Raw genomic sequence first — 25,583 nt, forward strand, 5'->3', positions numbered from 1 at the left:
GAAGAAACGAGGAAATCCCTTAAAGAAATAGAAGAAAAAACAAACAAAAAAATCCATGAAATGGGGGGAAAAATTCAAGAAATAAACAAATCTCTCAAAGAATCTAAAGAGCACCAAGAAAAAACAACCAAGAAAATTAAGGAAACAGCTCAAACAGTTGAAGGATTGAAAGCTGAAATAGAAACGATAAAGAAAACACAGAATGAAGGGATGCTGGAAATAGAAAAGCTCGGTAAACGGTCTGGAATCACAGATGCAAGCATCACCAATAGAATACAAGAGATAGAAGAGAGAATCTCAGGTGTTGAAGACTCATTAGAGGACATAGCATCGTCAACCAAAGAAAATCTCAAAACCAACAAATCCTTAACACAAAATATCCAGGAAATATGGGACACCGTGAAGAAGCCAAACCTGAGAATAATAGGTATAGAAGAAGGTGAAGAACTTCAACTTAAAGGTACAGAAAACATATTCAACAAAATCATAGAAGAAAACTTCCCTAACCTAAAGAAAGATATGCCTATGAAAGTACAAGAATCTTACAGAACACCAAATAGGCTTGACCAGAAGAAGAAGTCACCTCGCCATATAATAATCAAAACATCAAACCTACAGAGCAAAGAGAAAATATTAAGAGCAGCTAAAGAAAAAGGCCAAGTAACATACAAAGGCAGACCTATCCGAATTACACCTGACTTCTCAATGGAAACGATGAAAGCCAGAAGATCCTGGTCAGATGTCCTACAAACGCTAAGGGAACAAGGATGCCAGCCCAGACTACTATATCCAGCAAAGCTCTCAATTACCATAGATGGAGAAAACAAAATATTCCATGACAAAGCCAGATTTAAACAATACGTATCCATGAATCCAGCTCTACAGAAAATGCTAGAAGGAAAACCTAGAGCCAAGGAAGATAACTACATTCACAAAGACACAGGCAATATAGAATCATACTTTACAAAACACTAAAAGAAAAAGGGAGGAGAAACTACACAAAATAACTTCACTAACAATAAATCAAGCGCAAACAAGGATCACCAATCAATGGTCATTAATATCCCTCAATGTCAATGGCCTCAACTTACCTATAAAAAGACACAGACTAGCAGAATGGATACGAAGACAGAACCCTTCCTTCTGCTGCATACAAGAAACACATCTCAACACCAAAGACAGACGTTATCTCAGAGTAAAGGGCTGGGAAAAGATCTTCCAATCAAACGGCCCCAAGAAACAAGCGGGCGTAGCAATCCTAATATCTAACAAATTAGACTTCAAATTAAAATCAATCAAAAGAGATGAAGAAGGGCACTTCATATTCATCAAAGGAAAAATACATCAAGACGAAGTCTCGATTTTAAATATCTACGCCCCAAATACAAAGGCACCTACATTCGTGAAAGAAACATTACTAAAGCTCAAAATGCACATAAAATCTCACACACTAATAGTAGGAGACTTCAACACTCCGCTCTCACCGCTAGATAGGACCTCCAGACAGAAACTTAACAAAGAAACAAAAGAATTAATAGAAGTTATGACCCAACTGGGTTTAACAGACATCTATAGAACATTCCACCCAAATACAAAGGGATATACCTTCTTCTCGGCACCACATGGAACCTTCTCTAAAATTGACCACATAATAGGAAACATAGCAAATCTCCACAGATACAAAAAAATTGGAATAACCCCCTGCATCTTATCAGACCACCATGCATTAACATTAGAATTCAACAATAACACAAATCGCAGAAGCCCTACAAACTCATGGAGATTGAACAATGCACAATTGCACCATCCCTGGGTAAAGGAACAAATAAAAAAAGAAATTAAAGACTTCCTCGATTTCAATGAGAATGAAGACACAACATACACAAACTTATGGGACACTTTGAAAGCAGTGCTGAGAGGAAAGTTTATAGCACTAAGTGCCCACATGAAAAAACTGGAGAACAGTCATACTAGAGAATTAATAGCACAGCTGAATGTTCTAGAACAAAAAGAAGCAAACTCCCCCAGGAGGAGCAGACGCCAGGAAATAATCAAATTGAGGGCTGAAATCAATCAAGTAGAAACCAGGAAAACATTGAGAAGAATCAATGAAACAAAGAGTTGGTTCTTTGAGAAAATCAACAAAATAGACAAACCTCTGTCCAAACTAACCAAAAGACAGAGAGAGAACATGCTAATTAACAAAATCAGGGATGAGAAAGGGGACATAACAACGGACTCTGAGGAAATCAAGAGAATCATCAGGGCATACTTTGAAAATCTGTACTCCACAAAATTTGAAAATTTAAAGGAAATGGACAATTTCCTGGATAGATATCACTTGCCAAAACTAAATCAAGAACAGATAAATAATCTAAACAGACCTATAACCCCTAATGAAATAGAAGCAGTCATCAAAAGTCTCCCAAACAAAAAAAGCCCAGGCCCAGATGGCTTCAGTGCAGAATTCTACCAGAAATTCAAAGAAGAGCTCATTCCAATACTCGTCAAAGTATTCCACACTATAGAAGCAGGAGGCTCACTGCCAAACTCTTTCTACGAGGCTACAATTACCTTGATACCCAAGCCACACAAAGACACAACTAAGAAAGAGAACTATAGACCAATTTCCCTCATGAACATTGATGCAAAAATACTCAATAAAATACTTGCAAACCGGATTCAAGAACACATCAGAAAAATCATCCACCATGATCAAGTAGGCTTCATTCCAGGAATGCAGGGATGGTTCAACATTAGAAAATCTATCAATGTAATCCACCATATTAACAATCTGCGAAAGAAAAACCACATGATTATCTCACTAGATGCTGAAAAAGCCTTTGACAAAATCCAGCACCCCTTCATGATAAAGGTCCTAGAGAGATCAGGGATAACAGGAACGTACCTGAACATAATAAAAGCAATATACAGTAAACCAACAGCTAACATCAAACTAAATGGAGAGAAACTCAAAGCAATTCCTCTAAAATCAGGAACAAGACAAGGCTGTCCACTCTCTCCATATCTCTTCAATATTGTACTTGAAGTTCTAGCTACAGCAATAAGACAACAAAAGGAGATAAAGGGGATACAAATAGGAAAAGAAGAAGTCAAGCTTTCATTATTTGCAGATGATATGATAGTTTACATATGTGACCCAAAAAACTCCGCAAGGTTACTCCTAGAGCTGATAAACAGCTTCAGCAAAGTGGCAGGATACAAGGTAAACTCAAAAAAATCAGTGGCCCTATTATATACAGATGATGAAGTGACTGAGAAAGAAATCAGAGAAACATCACCTTTTACAATAGCCAAAAACAGCATCAAATATCTGGGGATAATGTTAACCAAGGAAGTGAAAGACCTGTATATCAAAAACTTTGTGTCTTTGAAGAAAGAAATCAAAGAAGATACCAGAAAATGGAAAGATCTCCCATGCTCTTGGATTGGTAGGATCAACATAATAAAAATGGCAATCTTGCCAAAAGCAGTCTATAGATTCAATGCAATCCCTATCAAAATTCCATCACAATTCTTCAAGGACCTGGAAAGATCATTAATCAACTTTATATGGAAAAACAAAAGGCCCAGGATAGCCAAAACATCCCTATACAATAAAGGAACTTCAGGAGGCATCACCATACCTGATTTCAAGCTCTATTATAGAGCTATAGTCCTGAAAACAGCTTGGTATTGGCACAAAAATAGGCAGGTAGACCAATGGAACCGAATCGAAAGCCCTAATTTTAACCCACACACCTATGAACACCTGATTTTTGACAAAGAAGCTAAAACTGTACAGTGGAAAAAAGAAAGCATCTTCAACAAATGGTGCTGGCATAACTGGGTAATGGTATGCAGAAGACTGCAGATAGATCCATGTTTATCGCCTTGCACAAAACTTAAGTCCAAATGGATCAAAGATCTCAACATACATCCAGCCACACTGAAACTTTTAGAAGAGAAAGTGGGAGATACTCTTCAACGAGTTGGGACAGGAGACCACTTCCTAAACATAACACCAGTGGCACAGGCACTGAGATCAACAATTAACAAATGGGACCTTCTGAAACTAAAAAGCTTTTGTAAGGCAAAGGACACAATCAAAAAGACAAAAAGGCAGGCCACAGAATGGGAAAAGATATTCACTAACCCTACATCTGACAGAGGGCTAATCTCCAAAATTTACAAAGAACTCAAGAAACAAGTCTCCAAAACACCAAAGGATCCACTTGAAAGGTGGGGCACAGAGCTAAATAGAGAATTCTCAGTAGAGGAGGCTAAAATGGCCAAGAGACACTTAAGAAAGTGCTCAACATCCTTAGCCATCAGGGAAATGCAAATCAAAACAACTCTGAGATACCATCTTACTCCTGTCAGAATGGCTAGAATCAAAAACACCGAAGACAATTTATGCTGGAGAGGATGTGGAGAGAGAGGATCACTCCTCCATTGCTGGTGGGAATGCCGACTCATACAGACTCTTTGGAAATCAGTATGGAGATCCCTCAGGAAAATGGGAATTAATCTACCACTAGACCCAGCAATTCCACTCTTAGGCATTTATCCAAATGAGGCAGGTTCATACAACAAGGGCATCTGCTCCACTATGTTCATAGCAGCATTGTTTGTAATAGCCAGAACCTGGAAGCAACCTAGATGCCCCTCAACTGAAGAGTGGATAGAGAAAATGTGGTACATTTACACAATGGAGTATTACTCAGCAGAAAAAAACAATGGAATCTTGAAATTCGCAGGGAAATGGATAGCACTGGAAGAAACCATCCTGAGTGAGGTAACCCAGTCGCAAAAAGACAAACATGGTATGTACTCACTCATATATGGATTTTAAATATGGATCAGGATAGTGCCAGTCTGCACTTCCACAGATAGAGAGTCTGGGAAACAGGAAAGAACCTAAAAGATATGCATATATGCATAGTACCCAAGAGAAGAGGATGGAGACAAGATCCTCTGAATGGATGGGGAACAGGGCGAGGGGGGGTAGTGGGACCTGGGAAGAGTAGAGGGGGTAAAGAGGAAGGGAGTTGGTCATGGGGGAACAGGAAGTTGAGGGGGTGGGGGTAAAATAGGGGGAAGAGGGAATCATAGGATCGAAGACAGATCAGGCACCAGAGTGACCTCGAGTGATCTAAAGGTATAACATCAATTGGCAAGCTAAGCAATAGTGGAAGGACCACCTCGAATGCCCATTCCTGATAATGAACTTGATGTCTATAACTATCCGGGAGCCTTCATCCTGGGACTGATGGAAGCAGAGGCAAACACACAACTAAGCACTGAACTGAACCCAAGGAACCCAGTGACAGAGAGAGAGGAGTGATGAGCAAATTGGCAAGGAATGGGCTGGCAAAACCAGCAGAGACGGCTGATCTGAACAGGGGAGTGCTCTTGGACCCCAGACCGACAGTGGGGAGGCCAGAATGGGACTGATCTGGACCCCCAAATGTGAGTGTCAGTGAGAAGGCCTGGGCAACCTATGGGGCTCTGAGCTGTGGATCAGTGTCTATCCCTGGTATACAATCTGTCTTCATGTGCCTATGGCACAAAGAGAGATGCTCTCTCAGCCTGGACTCTTAGGGGAGTGCCTTGACCCTACCAAGAGTGAAATGATAGACTCTAGACATCCCCTATGTGGAGGGATTTGGCAATAGGGTGGGAGGGAGGGTGGAAGGGGAGTGCGGGAGGAGGGGAGGGAGAGGGAACTGGGATTGACATGTGAAACAAGCTATTTAAAATTAAAATAAAAAATGATTAAAAAAAAAAAAAAAAAAAAAAAAAAAAAAAAGATCTATGCCTGGGACTGGAGGAAAAAAGACCCATGCCTGTGGGGCTGGAGAGACGGCTTAGCAGGTATGAGCACCGGGAGCTCCCAGCCGACCAGGATTCAATTCCCACCACATACGTGATGGTTCATAGTTACCTGTAACTCTAGTTCCAGATGATCCGACACCAGGGCACTGCACGCATGCAGTGCACAGAACATGTAGGGGAAACACTTACACACATAAAATTAAATTACAATGAAGAAAGACTCACTTCTGTGTCCACCAAGCCTCCTCAGATGCCCCTCCCAGCTGGACTCAGGCTCCTTCCACTGATCGCACAGAGTTTAGCCTCTCCTCCCCTCACCTCTGCCTTCTCCATCCTTGCCCTCTGCCCTAGCCAGAGCTCTGACTGTCATCTGGTCTCGGCTCCCAGTTCCTGCCACCTTTAACCTGACTCCACGGCTCCACAGCTTCTCTCTACAACCATAGGCAAATCACAGGCCACCGTCGCCTCTCACCAACAACCTCCAATGAACCCTCTCCAGTGTGCTTCCATTCCCGGGGCCAGGGGCATCTGATTAACATTAACAGCAATGTCATTCTCCTTCTCAAAACCTCTCACAAGTGTGTAAGTGTGTGGTGTACACACACGCACATTCTAAACAATAAAAATGTTTAAAAAATAGTGAAACCTGAATAAGCTGCCTGGTCTAGTAATGCACCAAGGCCAATTCTCTGGTTTTAATAATATACATCAGCTACACAAGATGCCACTGTTAGGAGAAGCTGCGTGAAGGGGACTCTTTGTACAGTTTTTGCAATTTTTTGTGAATAAAAAAGTTAAAATAAAGCCGGGCAGTGGTGTCCCATGCCTTTAATCCCAGCACTTGGGAGGCAGAAGCAGGCTGACCTCTTTGAGTTCAAGGACAGCGTGGTCTACGGAAGGAGTTCTGCGACAGCCAAGGTTACATAGAGAAACTCTTGTAAAAAAGCAAAACAAAAAACAAAAACAAAAGCTCAAGCAAAACAATACAGAGAAACCCTGTCTCAAAAAAAAAAAAAAAAAAAGCTCAAACAAACAAAACTTCCCATGACACCATTATCAAGAGGACAAAGTTCACATTCTTTGCCTGGTGTCTGCAGCATAGCAAGGCATGCCTGGTCTCCCCCAGTTCCTTGGCAAGGCCTGGAATGGTAGACCATGAGGTTGCCTCCTCTGCATGGGGCATCCTAGATACCCAATGCATCTTAAAAGCTCAACCACGGTGTAGCCTCCACCAGGAAGTCTTTCTCTCAACCCCACCCAAGCTCAGCGCCCTCTGCCCATTATAAGCACTATGCTTGTCCTAGCTGACTGCCATTGTGTGCGTGCCCCTGAGTCCCGAGTTATGGGCTCCTGAAGGCAGGGCAGCATCTGATTCATCTCTGAGTGCTCCAAACAAACAGCGCTGAGGAACCCATCAGGAGGAGCCCAGGAATCTGAGGACAACACTGCAGAGGCCGATGGCAGCCATCAAGGACACACACTTTCTCCTACCACAGAAAGCCTGAAACATCACCGTAGTCTTTACAGTACTCTGTAAGAAGGAACAATTAGCTGGGTGGTGGTGGCACACACCTTTGATTCCAGCACTTGGGAGGCAGAGATCTCTGAGTTCAAGACCAGCCTGGTTTACAGAGTGAGTTCCAGAACAGGCTCCAAAGCTACTGAGAAACCGTCTCTTAAAAAAACAAAACAAAACAAAAAAGGCACGGGGGGGGGAGCCTGCCCAGGTACCACTGTGAGAAATGGCAGAACTGGTGGTCAGTTCCGGGTCCCATTCTATCTATCACTTCCACCACTGACACAGCTCTCCCTACACCCTGTCTCCACCATGCCCTCATGCATACATGGCCTCAGGTTTAACTAAAGAGCAACAGTCTCTCCAGAATGCAGGCCAGCTACACACCGTGTACTTACCACCTGAGCTCCCGTCATCTCAGGAAACTTGGCGCCCGGTGAGGCTCAATGACTTCCTCAGTCAGAACAGGAAAGGCTTCACTGTGCCACCCTCAGCCCTACCAGCGAGCACCCTGAGTCTGCATCTGTCTTCTCCCGGCAGCCCTCCTAAGTATGTCTGCCCACTCCTGGACTCCTGCTCCATGGACACCACGGAGGGTCATATTTTATTTCCACAGATCATCTGAACACAATAAACGTGATCTATGGCAAGGACTACGAACAGAGAGGTCTCAGGGTTGCAAGTTCAGAGGAGAAAACCCCCTCTTGAGAGCGAGCATTCTCTCCAGCTGGGAACATAACAGGGCACTGTAGTCATGTCCTTGAGTTACATGTGGCTGGCACCAATGCATTCTTCTCTTATCGAATTTCGGTTACTGCAGATAATGAAGAGTTCCTGCTTATCACAACTTCCAAATTACAGTAGCTAAATTAGACACACTGGTAAATCTTGTTGAATGAACTAAAAAGAGGTCTAGGGCTGGGAAGAGAGCTTGGTCAGTAAAGTGCTCGCCTTACATGCACAAGAACCTGAGTTCAATTCCCAGAACCACATAAAAAAAGTCGTCAAACATACAGGTACCATGATGGGGTAGCAGAGACAGATTCCTGGGACCTCGCTGGCCAGCCAGCCTAGCCTACTCAGTGAGCTCAGATCAATGAGACCTAGCTCCAAAAGCAAGTGAGGAGCTAGAGCGATGGTTCAGTGGTTAAGAGCACTGGTCACTCCAGCAAAGGACCCAGCTCACAATATCGGTAACTCCACTTCTGAGGGGTCTCTGCAGTCACATACAGTACATGCACACATACATGCAGGCAAATACTCACACTCATACAATAAAAACAAGTCATGAAAAAGTAGACAGCTTCTGAGGTTGTCCTCTGGCCTCTACAAACACAGGAACAGGAGCCAAAACGCTCTCGATGTACATCCACACACACACACACACACACACACACACACAAACTACACATAAATGAACACACATACATCCATCAGAACAGAGTTTTCCTTGCAATCCCATAGATTTTTTTGGTACATTTAAATACAGAGATCTGAGAAGAGTCTTAAACGAAAGACTCTGTCCTAAGGAATCATGCGTCCCTACAGCAAGAGAGCCGGCCCCTGCACTCTGGAGACATGCCCCCACTCCTCACTACAGGAAGGGTGAACCTACCCTGAGGACAAGCAAGTAGGGAAGCTTCTCACCCAAGGCAGGTGGCCCCAGGGTTCGGACTGACCAGCCTGACTACCACCCAGGCCCTCATCCAGGCCTTGGTTGGCCCACACTAGCATCTACCCCATCTTGGACCTGTTGGAGCTGGTCAAGGGACTGGTCCTGTGGAATGATACCCACAGATCTCCATGACTCAGAATGACCAGAGATCCAGTGAGGACGGTGAACAGGAAACCAGAGGCCTTCAACCAGACCAGTGACTCATTGCAATGGACATGTGCCAGTAAAGATGATGGGACAAAGGGGTCACTGTGTGACACACCGAAGCCCCCAAAGCCACCGGGACGAATGAAGAGGTGATGGAGAGGCAGGAAAGAAGGGGAAGCAAAGGGAGTTTTCTGTTGCTGGTTGGGTTTGGTTTTGGGGTTTGGGATTTTTTTCTTTCTTTCTTTCTTTTTTTTTTTTTGCTTTTGTTTGCTTGCTTGCTTTGTTTTGTTTTCTTTTGTGGGAGAGGTGCAGCAGAGATAAGGGGGGACAAGGGAAAACTGGGAGGTGAGCCGAATTGGGGTGCATGGTGTAAAATTCCCAAAGAGTCAATAAAGAAGTTAAATAAATAAGTAAAATCACTTGTGTTCATATCATCTCAAAAGTAAGATTTATCATCCCATTGTTCACAAAACAGTAAGGCTAAGACTGGATGGGGGCTGGCCCAAGGCCACACAATTGCTGAGGAACGTCAAGTGGCTGGCACACCCCAGGCTCCACCAGGAAAGTAGGTTAAAAGGGAGTGTGAAATAAAGTATCCACAGGTCTCAGCAGCCTGCAGTGTGCTTTCTTTGAAGTTGGCCTTTTTTTTTTTTTTTTAATCTTTTGGTTTTTCGAGAGGAGACCAGGGTATGTCTATGTCGGTCTAGTGGTCTTGGAGCTTACTATGTAGATCAGGCTAGCCTCACACTCGTAAGGGTTCACCTCCCAAGTGCTGTGATTAACGGAGTATACCACACACCTGACAACCACTCCTTACTGGTTTCAGATTTACTTTTATGACTTTTAATTATTGCAGGTGTATGTCTCAGCATGTGGGTATGTGCCAGCGAGTTGAGCTGCCTGAGCCGGCCAGCGGCAGCAGATCGTTTTGAGCCAGCAGATTGACTTGGGTGCTAAGACCCAGACCTGGGTCCTCTGGAAAATCAGCAAGTGCTCTTGACCACTGAGTTAGCCTCCAGCCCCTGACAACTTTTTAATAAAGCTGTCATGACGCTTGAAAAAGAAAAGAAGGAGGTGTAGCAGAAGGTCACCCTTGGGAATTGTAAGCACAAGGAGAAAATAAACAGATGCCCCACTCAGAGCAACAGCCCAATACCACGGGCTGTCTTCTGGTGCCCTGAGCAGTGGGCTAGTCACTGTTCCTGCTCAAGGGATTGTGTACTCCCTGCTCTGGTGCCCAGTGACACCGGGAAGGCAGGCAGGCCATCAGCCTGGGATCAAACCTCATCACCGCCCCGTATGGCTTTCCAGGAACCTCTCTGAGCTTCAGGTTTGCTATCTGAACCCACCTGACAAGGTTATTATTATGTCCCTCCCTGAGCAAGTCAGAATGTATTTTCTACTGTGCCGAGTGCCACAGTCAACACTGACTTTACCGTTTTTTGTCTGGACCACCCCTTTCTGATAAGGGCTTTTTTGTGGCCAACTTGCTGTTTTTAATGCAACACATAAACACATAAAAGGGACTGCTGCCAGTACTGAGGAACAGAGTTAATAAATTCCAGTCCTCATAGGTATTTTTTAAAGACTTATTTAAAAATCCCCTGGAACTGGAGTTATGGACAGTTGTGAGCCCACCATGTGGGTGATGGGAATCCAGCCCAGGTCCTCTGCAAGAGCAGCATGTGCTCTTAACCACTGAGCCATCCCTCCAGCACCCAGCCCTCACAGATCTTGATCATGGGTGAGCAGGCACAAACGCAGGTCACAAGTTGGTCTGGGAAGATGGCTCAGTACATAAAAAAGAGACAAGGACCAGAACTGGAGTGCCAGAAACCATATTAGAAACCTGTCATAGCTAGGTGGTGGTGGCGGTGGCAGCAGTGGCGGCAGCAGCCTCTCACACTTTTAATCTCAGCACTCGAGAGCAGAGGCAGGTAGATCTTTGTTGAGTTCAAATCCAGCCTGCTCTACAGAGTGAGTTCCAGGACAGCCAGGCCAGGGCTACACACAGAAATCCTGTCTGGGGGCAGGGAGGGGGAGTAGAAAGAGAAAGGAAGGAAGGAAGGAAGGAAGGAAGGAAGGAAGGAAGGAAGGAAGGAAGGAAGGAAGGAAGGAAGGAAGGGAGGGAGGCAGGCAAAAGGGCAGGCAGAAGGGCAGGCAGGCTGGTCACAGGCCTGGAGAGCTTAGCCGTTAAGAAGCCTTGCTTTGTAGAGAACAAAGTTCAATTCCCAGCACCATATGGTGGCTCACATCAGTCCCAGTGTATCTTATATTTTTGGTTGTGAGCCTAGCCTTTAACGGCTGAGCCATCTCTCCAGCCCAGTCCCAGTGTATCTAATGCATGCATGTGATGCACTTACATACATGCAAGCAAAACATTCATACACATAAAATAATAAATTAAAAGAAAAAAAGCTGGGCACAGTGATGAATGCTTATACTCCCAGTGCTGGGGCAGCAGACTCAGTGGGGTTCCTGGGAATCACTGGGCAGCCACTCCAGGCCAACAATAAATCCTGTCTCAATAGGTGACTGGCTCCTGAGGAGTAGCATATGCACACATATATACACACACTTGCACACAGATTCATATCGGCAAACACATGAACGCACACATGCACATAACAGGTCAGTGTTAAATGCACAAGATGAGGGAGGCAGAGAGGTAAGAGTGAGGAACAGATGGGAAATGTGGTAGGCGGGAGTGGGAGCTGAGGGAAGGCCCCTCGGAAGACGTGGCCACGTTCAGGAGAGAGAACAGCGTGCACCCAGCAGAAGGTAATCGACTGAGGTAGGAACAAGCTGAACAGGTTCAAAGAAGACACAGGTCAGAAGGAAAAGAAGCGCTGGGGGCAGGCTGAGACCTGAACAGATTGCTACAAATACCACTAGAGAAACAGGCCTAGGCTGTGCCTGTATCCAGAAAATTCTACAAAGTTTCCAGGGGGAATGACAGGGTCATTCAAACCTCAAGAAGCTCCGTTTGGTATGGTTAAGGTGTGTGACTTTGGTTATGTTGCATTTGTTTGACTCGGTGAAGCTGTGATTCTCTGCCTGTCTAAAATGCCTGATGGTCTAATAAAGAGCTGAACGGCCAATAGCGAGGTAGGAGAAAGGATAGGTGGGGCTGGCAGGCAGAGATAAATAGAAGGAGAAAGAGGAAGAAGAGAGAAAGTAGCAAGAGAATAAGGAGAAGAGAATGTCAGGGGCCAGCCACCCAGCCATCCAGCGAGGAAGAAGGAAAGTAAGATTTACTGAAGAGAAAGATAAAAGCCTAGAGCGAAAAGGTAGATGGGTTAACTTAAGAAAAGTTACCTAGAAACAAGCCAAGCTAAGGCCAGGTGTTCATAACTAATAAGCCTCCCGTGTGTGTAATTTACTTGGAAGCTGGGTGGTGGATCCACCCTAAAAATAAGAAAACAAACACTACAAAAGTTTGGCCGTTGCATGAAAGATGGATGACAAGGAGAATGCTAGAACGTAAGGCAGCTGGCCACACAACCGTCCAGGCTGGCCTGATGCAGAGAATGGAGAAGAGTCAGGAGCACTCCTGACGTTACCTCACTACGGGTGGTCTTTACAGCTTTTGAAATCCACCACTCGCCCCTCACACCAAACTCAGGGCCAATGTTACTGGAACACAGAAAAGGAGACAGAGGCCAAGAACGGTGACATACTGGGTGTGCGCTGCCAGCATGCCTGCTGCTAGGACAGGGAATAAAAAGCAGGACTCTGAATGCTCTGCCCTGCCCTGCGCCCCTCCACCTGTGGTGGGGCAGGGTGGCATGGGACGGAACAAGAGAAGAGCTGCCCCAGGGCAACTGCTGAAGACCCCAGGAGGGTTGGTCACAGCCTGGACTGTCACTGTGGGGCTCAGTGAGTGGTTCCTGGCTGACACTGGGACTTCAGAAAGTCAAGCTGGCAGGAGGACTCAGCTATTGGCCTTGGAGAACAGGATACCGCAATTCCTTTCAGAGCCACTGTTTAGGCACAAGAGCCTCAGAAGGTAGAGAAAGAGTGACAGCCTCCGTTTTCTCTGAAAATCAGGGACACATCCTCTCTTGAAGGACTGCCATGAAATTATTGGCTGTGGCACATGCATGATACTGTTAGTGACAAGATGTCAGACTCTTGTGAGAAATTAATAAATGACTACATAAATGTCGGTGATAGAAAAATGTTACCTGAGCCGGGCGTTGGTGGCGCACGCCTTTATTCCCAGCACTCGGGAGGCAGAGGCAGGCGGATCTCTGTGAGTTTGAGACCAGCCTGGACTACCGAGTGAGTTCCAGGACAGCCTCCAAAGCCACAGAGAAACCCTGTCTCAAAAAACAAAAAAAAAACAAAAAAAAAATGTTACCTGTCCAGAGAGATAAGAAATGAACCGGATGCCAGGCGTTGGTGGCACACGCCTTTAATCCCAGCACTCAGGAGGGAGAGGGGCAGGCGGATCTCTGTGAGTTCGAGGCCAGCCTAGTCTACAAGAGCTAGTTCCAGGACGACAGCCTCCAAAGCCACAGAGAAACCCTGTCTCGAAAAACCAAAAAAAAAAAAAAAAAGAAATGAACCGGGCTGGGCAGGTGTGGTGTGGTGTCTCACACCGCATTGGGGAGGCTTGTTACGTGGGTGCTGGGATTCAAATTCCTCATGATTTTGCAACAAGTGCTCTTAACCCACTCTCTCTAGTGCCTGCACCCAGCTCTTTTTAGTATGGGTGCTGGGGATCAAACTAAGACCCTCACACTTGTGTAGCAAGCCATTTTTAACTGAGCCATCTCCCCAGAACTTGAGAGACAGAGACAGGAGAATTAGGAATTCTAGCCTAACCTTGGCCACACAGGGAGTTTGAGACCAGCCTGGTTGACATGAGGCCCTACAAAGCACTTTGGGTTCTGGAGTCTATAGGCTTGCCTCTGACTCCTGCTCTACAACAGTACAGGTTGTGGAGGTGTTCCTTGCCTCTCTGGGCCTCAGGTCCATCTTCTGCAAAATGTAGTAACATTCTGTGCTGGCTCCCGAGCTGGCACAGTAGCCTCTGGCTGCAGGGTGCAGGCAGCCTTCCTCAGCGACCCCCCCCTCGCCTTCTGTAGCCTTCAGGTCTGCCCACTAGCTTCTCCACTCACCCTTTATGTCCCCCCCCCTCCCTGGAGACGGGCTGTTCTTCCTTTGGAGCCACGCCCCTCCTTCCTTTAAAGTCGTCTAAACTCTATATTTGACCTCTCTTTGGGGATAATCGGGGCAAATACCTATAGGATGATGGCAAGTGGGGACTAAATAAACTGATTTGGCCAGGGTTTCTCTGTGTAGCCTTGGAGCCTGTTCTGGAACTCAGTCTGTAGACCAGGCTAGCCTCCAACTCACAGAGATCCGCCTGCCTCTGCCTCCTGAGTGCTGGGATCAAAGGTGTGAGCCACCACTGCCCAGCCATTTTTTTTTTAATTAAAGATTTGTTTTATTTGGGGGCTAAGGAGAAAGCTCACTGGTGAAGACAGCTGAATGCTCTTCCACAGAATCTGAGTTTGATTCCCAGCACCCACATGGCCGCTCACAATCATCTGGAACTCCAGTTCCTAGGGATCCGATGCCCTCACACAGACATGCATGCAGGCAAAACACCAACCAATACGTACTAACAGAAATAAGTAAATATTTAAGAGACTAATTTCATTCCTCATTATGTATTTGTGTGAAGATTGTGTATGTGAGAGCTGATCCCGTAGGGGTCAGAAGAGGGCAGAGTTCAAGGGGTTGTAAGTCACCTGACATGGGTGCCGGGATTTGAACTTAGGTCCTCTGGAAGCAGTATATGCTCTAAACCACCTAGCCATCTCTCCAGTCCCATTTTTTTTAAAGAGTCTCTCTCTGTAGACCAGGGTAAAATCTTCCTGCTTCTGCTTCCAAAATGCTGGGATTAAAGGTCCATACTGGTACCTTTTTTCTACTTTTTTTTTAAAGTTTTGTTTTAAATTATGTCTGCGTGTGTCTGTCTGTGGGGGTGCGTGCACCTGACTGCTGGTGTCAAGAAGGTCAGAAGAGGGTGTGAGATCTCCTGGGACTCGAGTCACATGCAGTTGTGAGCCACCCAACATGGGTGGTAGGAGCCTCTAGAAGCCTGGCAAATGCTCTAAGAACTGAGCCATCTCTCCAGCCCTGACTTCTAGTGTCTTTCATTTAACTCTCTTGCATTATTATCAAACACCGTCAAACCCCAGACTCATCGGAACATGCTGGTCCACGCCTGCACACCCAGCACTCGAGAGGCAGGGGCAGAGGGTCAACGGAAAACTGCTGCCGACTTGGTCTCTACAGCCAGTTCCAGAGCTACTGAGTGAGACCCTATCTCTGAATTCACGAAAGGATAATGGTGATCATAATAAAACTAATTTAAGAGTTTAGAAGAAAAGAAAAACAAACACTCTCAGGGCTCATTTCCAGAAACAGAAACTCAAGTTCAGAGCATCAAAGGGGAAACCCCACGGCACTGGACTTCAGCTGGAACTCACAGCTGCCCCATTCTGTGTCTGTGCCTGGTGACTTATTCCTCAGGCCTTATCTGTCCCTGTCTCTGTCCATCTCTGTCCCTGCTCAGAACGGCCTCTCCCTGGCCTTTCTTACCCTATCTTTCAAGCATTGCCATAGAAATTCTTCGAGGAAGACCTTCCACCCCAGGCGAAACAAGCCTGCCTCCTCCACACTGGGATGTAATTCAATTTGACATCATAATGGCTGAATGTGTCCTCCTGGCACGTCCACCAGGGCTGGAGGCAGAGTCTGAATCGGAGCCAGCTCCCGTCCATAGGAAGCTCAGGTTAATGGTCCATGTCTGTCTCCTGCCCAACTGCAAGCTCTTCCAGGGTGGCAAGCCAGGCCCCTAGAAGCCCCCATGGAATGGATTTACCCACATTTCCACACTCAGGACTATGCTCCTCCACAATCCCGCCTTGTCTGTGGGGCGTGGGAACTCAAATACTTCCTTAAACTCTGGGCTTGAGGACCCTGCTAACCTCTTCTGGTGAACCCTTATGGCTGTGGCATTTGCCAGTTGCTACTTCCCTGGTCTTTGCTCCTGTCTCCATGATGGTGGAGATGAAGGTGACCACAGTGGGGAGGAGCACACTCAAGAGTCAGAAAAGCTTGGGTTCAAATACAGTTAGGCAACCTTGTGGTGGTCACACAAATCTTGAGTCCCCCAACTTCCTTCTCAGCAAAATGCAGACACAAGTGCCAAACCATCAGGAACTACAATTAGAGAAAATTAAATTTAAAAAATGTTTTTAAAAAAGCTGGATGGGGCCGGAGAGACGGCTCAGAGGTTAAGAGCACTGGCTGCTCTTCCAGAGGTCCTGAATTCAAGTCCCAGCACCCACATGGCAGCTCAAAACTGTAATTCCAGTTTCAGGAATGCAAATACAATAAAGTTAAGTTAAAAAAAAAAAAGAAAGAAAGAAAAAAGCCAGGTGGTGGTGGCACAGGTCTCTAATTCCAGTGCTTGGGGGGCAGAGGCAGGCGGGTCTCTGAGTTCAAGGCCAGCCTGGTCTACAAGTTACAGAACAGCCAAGGCAATGCAGAGAAAACCTGTCTCAAAAAAAAAAAAAAAGAAAGAAAGAAAAGAAAAAGTTAAACAAATTTTAAAAAGATAGACTACATCAGCTTCTGGCACAGAAGTAATGGAAGTTAATCTAAGATTTCCTTCCTACTCTGTTATCCCAAGTTCCACTCCTCCAGGAAGCCTTCCTATACATTTCCAGGTTGTACCTTTTCTCTCAGTGCACTGACCCCAGAGTTCTGTCCTTTTTTTGTTTGCTTGTTTTTTGAGACAAGGTTTCTCTGTGTAACAGTCCTGGCTGTCCTGGAACTCACTTTGAAGACCAGGCTGACCTTAAACTCTGCCTCCTGAGTGCTGGGACTAAAGGCGTGTGCCACCACCCCCCACCCCCTACCCACCTCCCACCAGAGTTATTTTCTTTCTTTCTAAGTTCTCAGTTTCTTTTCCTTTGCTTTTTGAGAAAGGGTCCTGGCTGTCCTGGAATTGTTCCTGGAACTGTCACTGTAGACCAGGCTAGCCCTGAACTCACAAGAGATCCACCCCTACCTCACCCGTGCAAGGAACTAAAGGTGTGCGCCACCACTGCCTGGAGTCAGTTTCATTTTTGCAGGACTTATTGTGTGTGTGCATGTATGCATACAGGGGATGCCCATACCTGTGAGCAAGCATAGATTCCAGAAGAGAGTGCTAAGTGTCCCCCTCCATCACTCTCCACCTATACCTTTGAGGTAGGTTCTCTCCCTAGACCTCGTGTTCATATATAGCTGAACCATCTCTCCAGCCCCCATTTTCTTACTGAATTTACCTTTCTGTTTCCAACCAGACCCCAAGGAGCTCAATCCCAGATCTGCCTCACAGTAGCTTAATCAGAGGTGCTTTTACCTTTGCTAGGTTGCACAGGACTCTGGGAAAGGATGAGTATCTAGAGGCAGAGAACTACTGAGGAGTCCTAGCTCTACCCTGTATATTTCTAGTAAGGGAGGCTGTGGCACACCCCTTTAATACCAGTACACAGAGGCAGAGACAGATGGATCTCTGTGAGTTCGAGGTCAGCCTGATCTATCATAGAGAAACCCTGTCTCGAAAAACTAAATTCTCTAAGCCTCCGATTCTTCATCTGGAAATATCTACCCCAGACAGGCAAGCTGGTTCAGTGGGTAAAGGTGCCTGCCACCAAGTCTGATGACCTGAGTTTGACACCTGAGGAGAGAATGGACTCCCACAAGCTGTCTTCTGACTGCCACACACACACACCATGTCCCATGTACATCTCCTCCCGGTAAGTGAACCAGGTATGAAATTTTTATTTTTTAAACTTTGTGTGTTTGCATATATATATTTGTGCACCATGTGTGTGCCTGGTGCCTTAAGAGGCCAGAAGAGTGTTTAGATGCCCTGAAACTGGAGTTAAGGACTGCTGTGAGACACCATGTGGTTGCTGGGAATCGAACTCAGTACTCTGGAAGAGCAACAGTGCTCTTAACTGCTGAACCATCTCTCTGGCCTGATATATATATATATTTAAATGTAAAGAAAAGTCTACCTGATGTAATGGCTAGGAGAGGCAGATGAGCCCATATATGTGAAAGGCTTTTTGTAATAAACTAAAAAACAGCATTATACACAGACACTTTTTTTTTCCTTTTTTGTTTTTGTTTTGTTTTCTCTGTATAACCCTAGTCTTCCTGGAACTTACTCTATAGACCAGCCTGTCCTCAAACTCAAGAGATCCTCCTGCCTCTGCCTCTCAAGTGCTGGAAAAGGGTGCGCCACCACGCCTGGCTCAGATTTTTTTTAATTATGTGTATGTATATGTGGGTGTGTGCACATGAATTTAGTGCAGGAGGAGGCAGAAGATGGTGTCAGAGCCTCTGGAGCTGGAGTTACAGGCAGTTGGGAGCTTTATGATGTGGGTGCTGGGAACTCAGGTCCTCTGCAAGAGCACCTAACCACTGAGCTACCTCAATAGCCACCTTCTTATCACAAGGTCTCAGGTCAGACATGGCAGGTGGATCTCTGAGTTCAAGGCCAGCCTAGTCTACAAAGGGAGTTCTAGAACATCCAGGGCCACACAGAGAAACCCTGAACCAGAGAGAGAGAGAGAGAGAGAGAGAGAGACAGAGAGAGACAGAGACAGAGACAGAGACAGAGACAGAGAAAGGAGACAAGGTCTTACTATGTAGCCCAATTTGGCCTGTAAGTCACAACTCTTGCCTCCAACTCCTGAGTGCTGGGAAGTGTGTATCAGAAACCCTGGTGCATGTGTGTACACATGCATGCATATACACACAGACACACACATACAAAATGCTATAGACCGACTTTTATTTTAAGGGTCTTGAACCCACTGATTACCCAGTACAGTCACCGTCCTATACCTAAGACTCAAGAGACAGCTCATCCCATTGAACTCAGCCTCAAAAACAATTCAACAGCCACATTCCAAACTGTCCTACCTAAACTGGCTATAGCTCACAACAACCATTAAACAGACCTATGGCAACCTAAGAATCACAAAGCCCTTCTCTCACCCTCAGATCTCCTCCCTCCTGAAAATGGAGATTCAGAGTCAGATAAGTAGTTAGGAATCCTGGCTGGAAATTTCCAGCAAGATGCCCAATTCGCTAAGCCTTTGGTTCCTCCTCTGGAAAACGAGGATGGAAAAACGTCCACCAGCTGTAACTGCCATGAACGGCAGAAGAGCCCACGTATGTCCAGCTCAGGACACATACAGATCCCGCCTAGAATCTGTTTCACCCAGGTTTGAGCCTGGCATCATTTCTAGCTTGCAGCAGCCTTCCATAGGAGAAAGTACGACGGTGTCAGGGAGGGTATGGTTGTATCTGTGGTGGGGGAAGTCTTGGTAGTAGAGGGAAAGATTCTGCTGGAATTTCATGTCCAACACAGTTGCTAAACGTACTATAATTATCTCATTTGTGTAAAAATTCAAGGATCTGCATTCTGCTATTTTCATCAAACTGGATGAACTGCAGGCACTCTGGAAAATGACAAGATGTTGGAGATTCGGATTTTTGTGCCCAAGCACGGAAGTCCTGGCTAAGAACTGAAAAAAACGAAATCCTCCATCACTTTGCTGTGAGCCCCTAGCACACGGGACTTGAAGCCTTGGCCCTCCGGCCCCGTTGGCACCTCAACCATCCTGTTCCGTCAAGAACGAACTCTTTCTACACGGTTTCCACTCCTGGGGCGTGGGGGAGGGGCTTTGTCTCTGCGAAGCCCCCCACCCCCCAATCTAGGGACTTTACAAACACCAGAACCTGAGGGGTTTCTAAGCAGGAAAGAGTTAGGAGCAGAGGGGAACCTTCTGCCCGCGGAGGGCAGGAGGGCAGTGTGGGGGGGGGTCAGCTCTGCTTCTCCAGTGTCCCAGACCTGCCAGGGCTCCCCTCAGTCGCCAGAGTCCCAGCACCCTGCAGTCCCCGTGAATTCCCGGCCTGGTTATTGCCCACTCGGGAGGCTTCTGAGGCCAGTGACGGATGCCACGACCGGAAATGCCCTCCTGCTCAGCCGACCCAGACCGCGCCCCCCTTTCCTGCCGCCCCCTCCCCCAGGGCTAGGCCCGCAGGCCCCGGATCCCCGGACTCGCGTGGCCGCTGTAACCGACTGGGGCGACCCATCAGCCGGCCATTGTCTCTGGCCCTCGCCGCGCGCGGCCCCTCCACCTCTGCGGATCCAAAGCGAATACAAAAGGAAAGGGAGATCCCCACTGCCAGCCTCGGACCACCCCCTTGCAGTGGGAACCGCAAAGCATCCATGCATCTCCCCCCCACTCCCAGAGCTTCAGACTCCCAGAGCTGCTTCCCACCACGATCACGGAAGAAAATCCCAAGACATCCCCTGTGGGCTGCAGTGGAGACCCAATCTCCCAGCGGCAGGTGCCCGGCCACACAATAACTTTGAAACTTTGGGGTAGGGGTACGGGGATCTGCAGAGAAATCCCCCTAAAAATAGTTCACGGTCATGGGGGGAGGGCTATTGCTTTATTCTTGCAAAGCCGCCTTTCCAGGTGGCCGGGCCCAGCTTCCCGCGCCTCCAACGCGCGCGGCCCTGCCCGGCCCTGCCCCAGCGCCCCAGCCTCGCGCGCCCCAACCTTGCGCGCCACCGGGGACGCGGTGGCTCGGCCTCTGCCCCGCGGGGCTCAACCGCGCCAAAGCACTCACCTCGGCCGGGCTGCGCTCCCCGCGGGCCTGCGCCGAGCCCGATAAATGGTATGCTATGACTAGAGGTATGATTACGTTATTATTATTAGTAATAATAAGAGTAAATGCTATTTAATTACGGGCGGCCGCATCCTGCTCCCGGCGCCGCCGCCCGGGCAGCTCGGTCCATGTGGCTCCGGAGCGCTTTACTTTCATTTCCAGCCCCCTCGGCCGGCCGCTCGCGGCAGCACCCGCTGGAGCCTCCGTCTCCCTGCAGCTCTCCCTCCTCGGGTCCTAGAGAGCGCAGCTCCTCCTCGCCTAGGCGCGCCCGGGGTGGGCGGCGCGGGCTGCGCACCTGGGGGGGAAGGGGTGGGGAGTCGGGAAGCCCCCCTTCCCAGTGGACGGTTCATGCCTGGAATTCACCTTGATTTTCTTTTTTTAAAGTGCCCTTTCTTTTCCGGGCTTTTCTTCTGACAGTTCTGCATTTCTGGGCGGATGCTGGACCAACCCAAAGCCTCCCCACCCCCCACCGTCCCCCATCCGAGCGAGGGAAAAGCCACACTCGGCTTTCCAGGTGCTTCTCCAAGCCCCCGGCGGTGTTGTTTCGTTGATGAGGACTCAGTCAGTCTCATTTGGCTGGGGTTTCATGTATGGAAAGTTAAAGGGAAAAAAAAATTCAGTGACACTTGTTTAAGAAAGCCAGACTGATTTTATTCAAGGAAGGGCCATCATGGTGGGTTTAGCGACCACTGCAGTGGGTGCAGAGACATTGGGCTCAGCCCTGAATTCAGCAGGAACAACTAGGAATTCATAAGAGCATGGCAGGGTCAGCGGACAGAAAACTAAGAAGGGTAAAGATGTGATTTCGGCTAGCCCCACCTAACAGGATTCTTTTAAAGTGTTTTCAAATTCAGGTTTTGTTTTGGTGTGTGTGTGTGTGTGTGTGTGTGTGTGTGTGTGTGTGTGTGTGTGTGTGTATGAGAGAGAGAGAGAGAGACAGAGACAGAGACAGACAGAGATACAGAGACAGAGATAGAGACAGACAGAGAGAGAGACACAGAGGCTGCAGGTATGTGTGTGTACCGTGTGTGTACCTGGTGCCTGGCAGAGGCCAGAAGAGGGCTGGGATGTCCTGAAGCTGGAGTTGGGGACAGTGTGAGCTGCTGTATGGGTGCTGGGAATCTAAGAGGGTCCTCTGGAAGAACAGCCAGCGCTCTTAATTGCTGAGTGGTTTTCTCTTGGAGATAGGTCAGGCACCGGGACATCACCTTGAGGAATAGAAGAGGGTGAGGAACCTGAGTACACAGATATTCATGGTGTTTAGAGATGGGAGGTAGAGGGTTCTAGTTAAACCCCTATTCTAGTTTAGCAGGATTCTTGCTAAAATTTGGACAATTGGACCAGGCATGGTGGCGCACACCTTTAATCCCAGAGGCAGCTAAATCTCTATGAGTTCAAAGTTAGCCTGGTCTCATCAAGTTCCAGGACAGCCATGACTGCATAGAGAGGCACGGTCTCAAAAAGTAATATTTAAAAAAAAATCTAAAAAGTAAAATGAAATTCAGAAATAGATACAGAAGCCCAAAGTCCAGGCCTAGTTGAAAAGTTCTGGGAGCCTACATAGAATTCCATCATAGAAAGTCTTTTTGTTTGGGATCTTTCTAGAAGGGACTTAAGACGGCTGAGAGGACTGAGGTAAAGGGGTGGCTAACCAAACAGATCTTCGGTAAGTGTCTGTGGTCCTGCCTCAGAACTGGTAATAGATAGGCTGACTTTGAATCCTGATCTTCTGGTTTCAAATCGTGTTTATCCTACACAATAAGTTGATCCCTGAAGGGCCCACCCGCACTAAGTGGCCCCGCTCCTTCCTCTTCTTCATTTTAGGCACAGGCATGTGTATTTAATTTATTGCAGATCAGCTGTGAGCCTGGCAGACTTCATCTTTACAAATGCCATCTCTTCGACAAACACTTGTGCCAGACATACCCTTGGGAGCTATGGCTATAGCAGGGAGACAAATTTTAAACATTGAAATACTCTATGGCAGCTGTCCAAGAGGGACAAGTATCTAGGGCTGTGTTTGCTTATTCAGTTCATAAAAGAATCCTGGAACTGGGTTTTAGCATGCTCATCTGATAGATGGGTAACTAAAGCTCAGAGGTTAAGCTATCCAAGGGGGTAGCTCTGACTCCAGACTCTGCCATTCATGACATCTGATAATTTCTAATAACTGTCTTTTCGGGGCAAGTTGGAAAGGGAACAAATGCTCATATGCTTTCATTTCTTTTCTTTTTGAGATAGGGTTTTCTCTGTGTAGCTTTGGAGGCTGTCTTGCAACTTGCTATCTAGACCAGGCTGGCCTTGAACTCACAGAGATCCACCTGCCTTTGCCTCCCGAGTGCTAAGGTTAAAGGTGGCTCACCATGGCCTGCCTGCTCCAACTCTTCCCTGTGTGGTTGCCTTCTTCCCTCCTCACTACCTTGAGATTAGCCAGCAAAGAACAAAACAAAACAAACAAACAAAAACCCAGGCTCTGGGATGAAGAGGAGGGACACTCTCAGAAGCACAGGGATAGCCCGGTGACTCTCAGATGTCACTGATGTTGTTGAAAACAAGCCTTGGGTCACTTGGGATAAGACTCAAGATTATGGGCTCAAAGCAGTGACAATCTGAGCCTGGTAATTTAAGTGCATGTGGGGGAAGTGGGGGGTTCTGGGTAATGTGATGAGAATCACCTGTCTGCCCCATATGCTCCCAGTTTACTCAGGAGATCTTGTCTTTTCCCCTTCCTAGGCAGGCTCTTTGTTACCTAGGCTCTCTGGGGTTGCAGGCTGGTTATCCTTTGCTTTATGTCTAATATCCACTTATGAGTACATATTATATTTGCCTTTCTGGTTCTGGGTTGCCTACCTCACTCAGGATGGCTTTTTCTAGTTCAGTCCGGGAAGACTAAGATTTCTTGCTCTTCCATTTGTTGACTGTCTGACCCCAAGTCATCTTTCAGTATCTATTACCCCATATCTAAAATCAAGATTTAGAAAACTGAACCCACTAGGCAGTGTGGCTTACACCTGTTGGGGGGAGGCAGGAAGCACGAGAATCAGACGTTTAAGGCTAGCCTCAGCTAGCCTGAATTCCAGCCCACAATAAAGCCTGAATATTATGTATCGGGCACCACGGTTGATAGCACTCTCCTTTCAGGGGTAAGGATACCAAAGCCAGTTGGATTACTATACCCTGCCTCAGATGAATTAGCTGGCAAGAGGCCTGAAGAGTCTGCCATCCCAAGCTGCTGGTGAAATAGCAGATAGCCTTCAAAGAGGAGTGTCTGTCAATTAAGGGAGAATTGGCTGCATGCTAAAGTTTTCAATAGGACATCAGTTTGTTAAACTGGACTGCCAGAGACACCCCAGCCAGAGGTAGGGTGTTTTGAAAAGAAGTGCCAAGAATCTCACCCCAATAGATGGTTTTCGGAGGAGTCCTGATGTTCTGCTGTGAGCCTGTATGTCCTCATATCAAAGCCGAAGTAGCATTAACAGCCACTACTTATTTATCCTGGGCAAAGATATGCATATAACGAGTGTCTTCCCATCTTAAAAGCCCTATGAGATAGGCATTGTTTTTACCCACTTTCAGGCCAGGAATAGACACAGGCAATTAATGAATAGATTGAGGTCACACACATCTAAGGAAGAGAAAGGGGCCTCAGAATTGTTATCTATCGTGTAAGCACAACCACTGTGCCATGATGGGGACATCTTAATTCTGGATCTGTCACTCATTATTATCAAGGACTTTCGTGAGCCACTAGAAATTGGAATCCAAGGCTCACGCTCTTGACCTTGAGGACTTGATAAATATATCATTCATGTATCTTTTCAGGGAGCACCTTGTGCACCAGGCTTAGACCCTGCACTCTCCTGGAGAGCCTGAGCACGTGGCTGCCTTAGTTCAAGTCCTATTTGGGTTTGTTTACTCATTCAAAAAGTCTTCATTGCCAGGTCCCACAAATCTAGCACAGTCCCAGGTCTTAGTCCTCCCAATAAAGACTTTTACTTGTTGACACCTAGGGAAAGACCCAGGATATATTCACAAATTTAGCCTTCAGTTTCTTCTCCCTCATCTGTAAATTTGGTATGTGGTGGACTGAATGTGTCTGTATGTTGAAACCTCGATAGTAGTATGAGGTGAGACCTTTGGGTAATAATCAGGCCTTGTAGATGGAGTTCTCATGAGTACGATTAGTACCCTTATAAGAAAAGACACCAGGGCTGGAGAGATGGCTCAGAGGTTAAGAGCATGGGCTGCTCTTCCAGAGGTCCTGAGTTCAATTCCCAGCAACCACATGGTGGCTCACAACCATCTGCAATGAGATCTGGTGCCCTCCTCTGGCCTGCAGGCATACATGAAGTGCTGTATACATAATAAATAGAATCTTAAAAAAAAAAAAGAAAAGACACCAGAGAAGACTGCAGGTGAGGGTGCATCAGGGAGTGGTCATCTGTAATCCAGGAAGAGGGCTGTCTGTACACCAAAAGCCTGACCCTGTGCCTCCTGATCCTAGACTTTCAACATTCCAGATCTGAAGAAATGCTTTATGTCACTAAAGCCCCCAACCTATGGCACTTGTTCATACAACCTGAATTAACATGGGGGATGAAGTCATAAGATAATGCATAATCATGCATTGATTAGCACTGG

At 46.8% G+C, this 25,583-nt stretch overlaps 1 protein-coding gene across 1 annotated transcript in view; it reads right to left on the minus strand.

Moving 5' to 3' along the window:
- The window catches only part of Zc3h7b (zinc finger CCCH-type containing 7B), a 55,637-nt gene extending 34,456 nt beyond the window's left edge, over positions 1 to 21,181 (minus strand). Inside the window, 1 exon segment of the mRNA XM_005067015.4 lies at positions 20,904 to 21,181. The gene's annotated coding sequence lies outside the window, so the exon portion shown is untranslated.
- Positions 21,182 to 25,583: the final 4,402 nt, after the last annotated feature.

Source organism: Mesocricetus auratus, unplaced genomic scaffold (assembly GCF_017639785.1).
Source record: "Mesocricetus auratus isolate SY011 unplaced genomic scaffold, BCM_Maur_2.0 Super-Scaffold_100010, whole genome shotgun sequence".
Taxonomy (NCBI): Eukaryota; Metazoa; Chordata; class Mammalia; order Rodentia; family Cricetidae; genus Mesocricetus; species Mesocricetus auratus.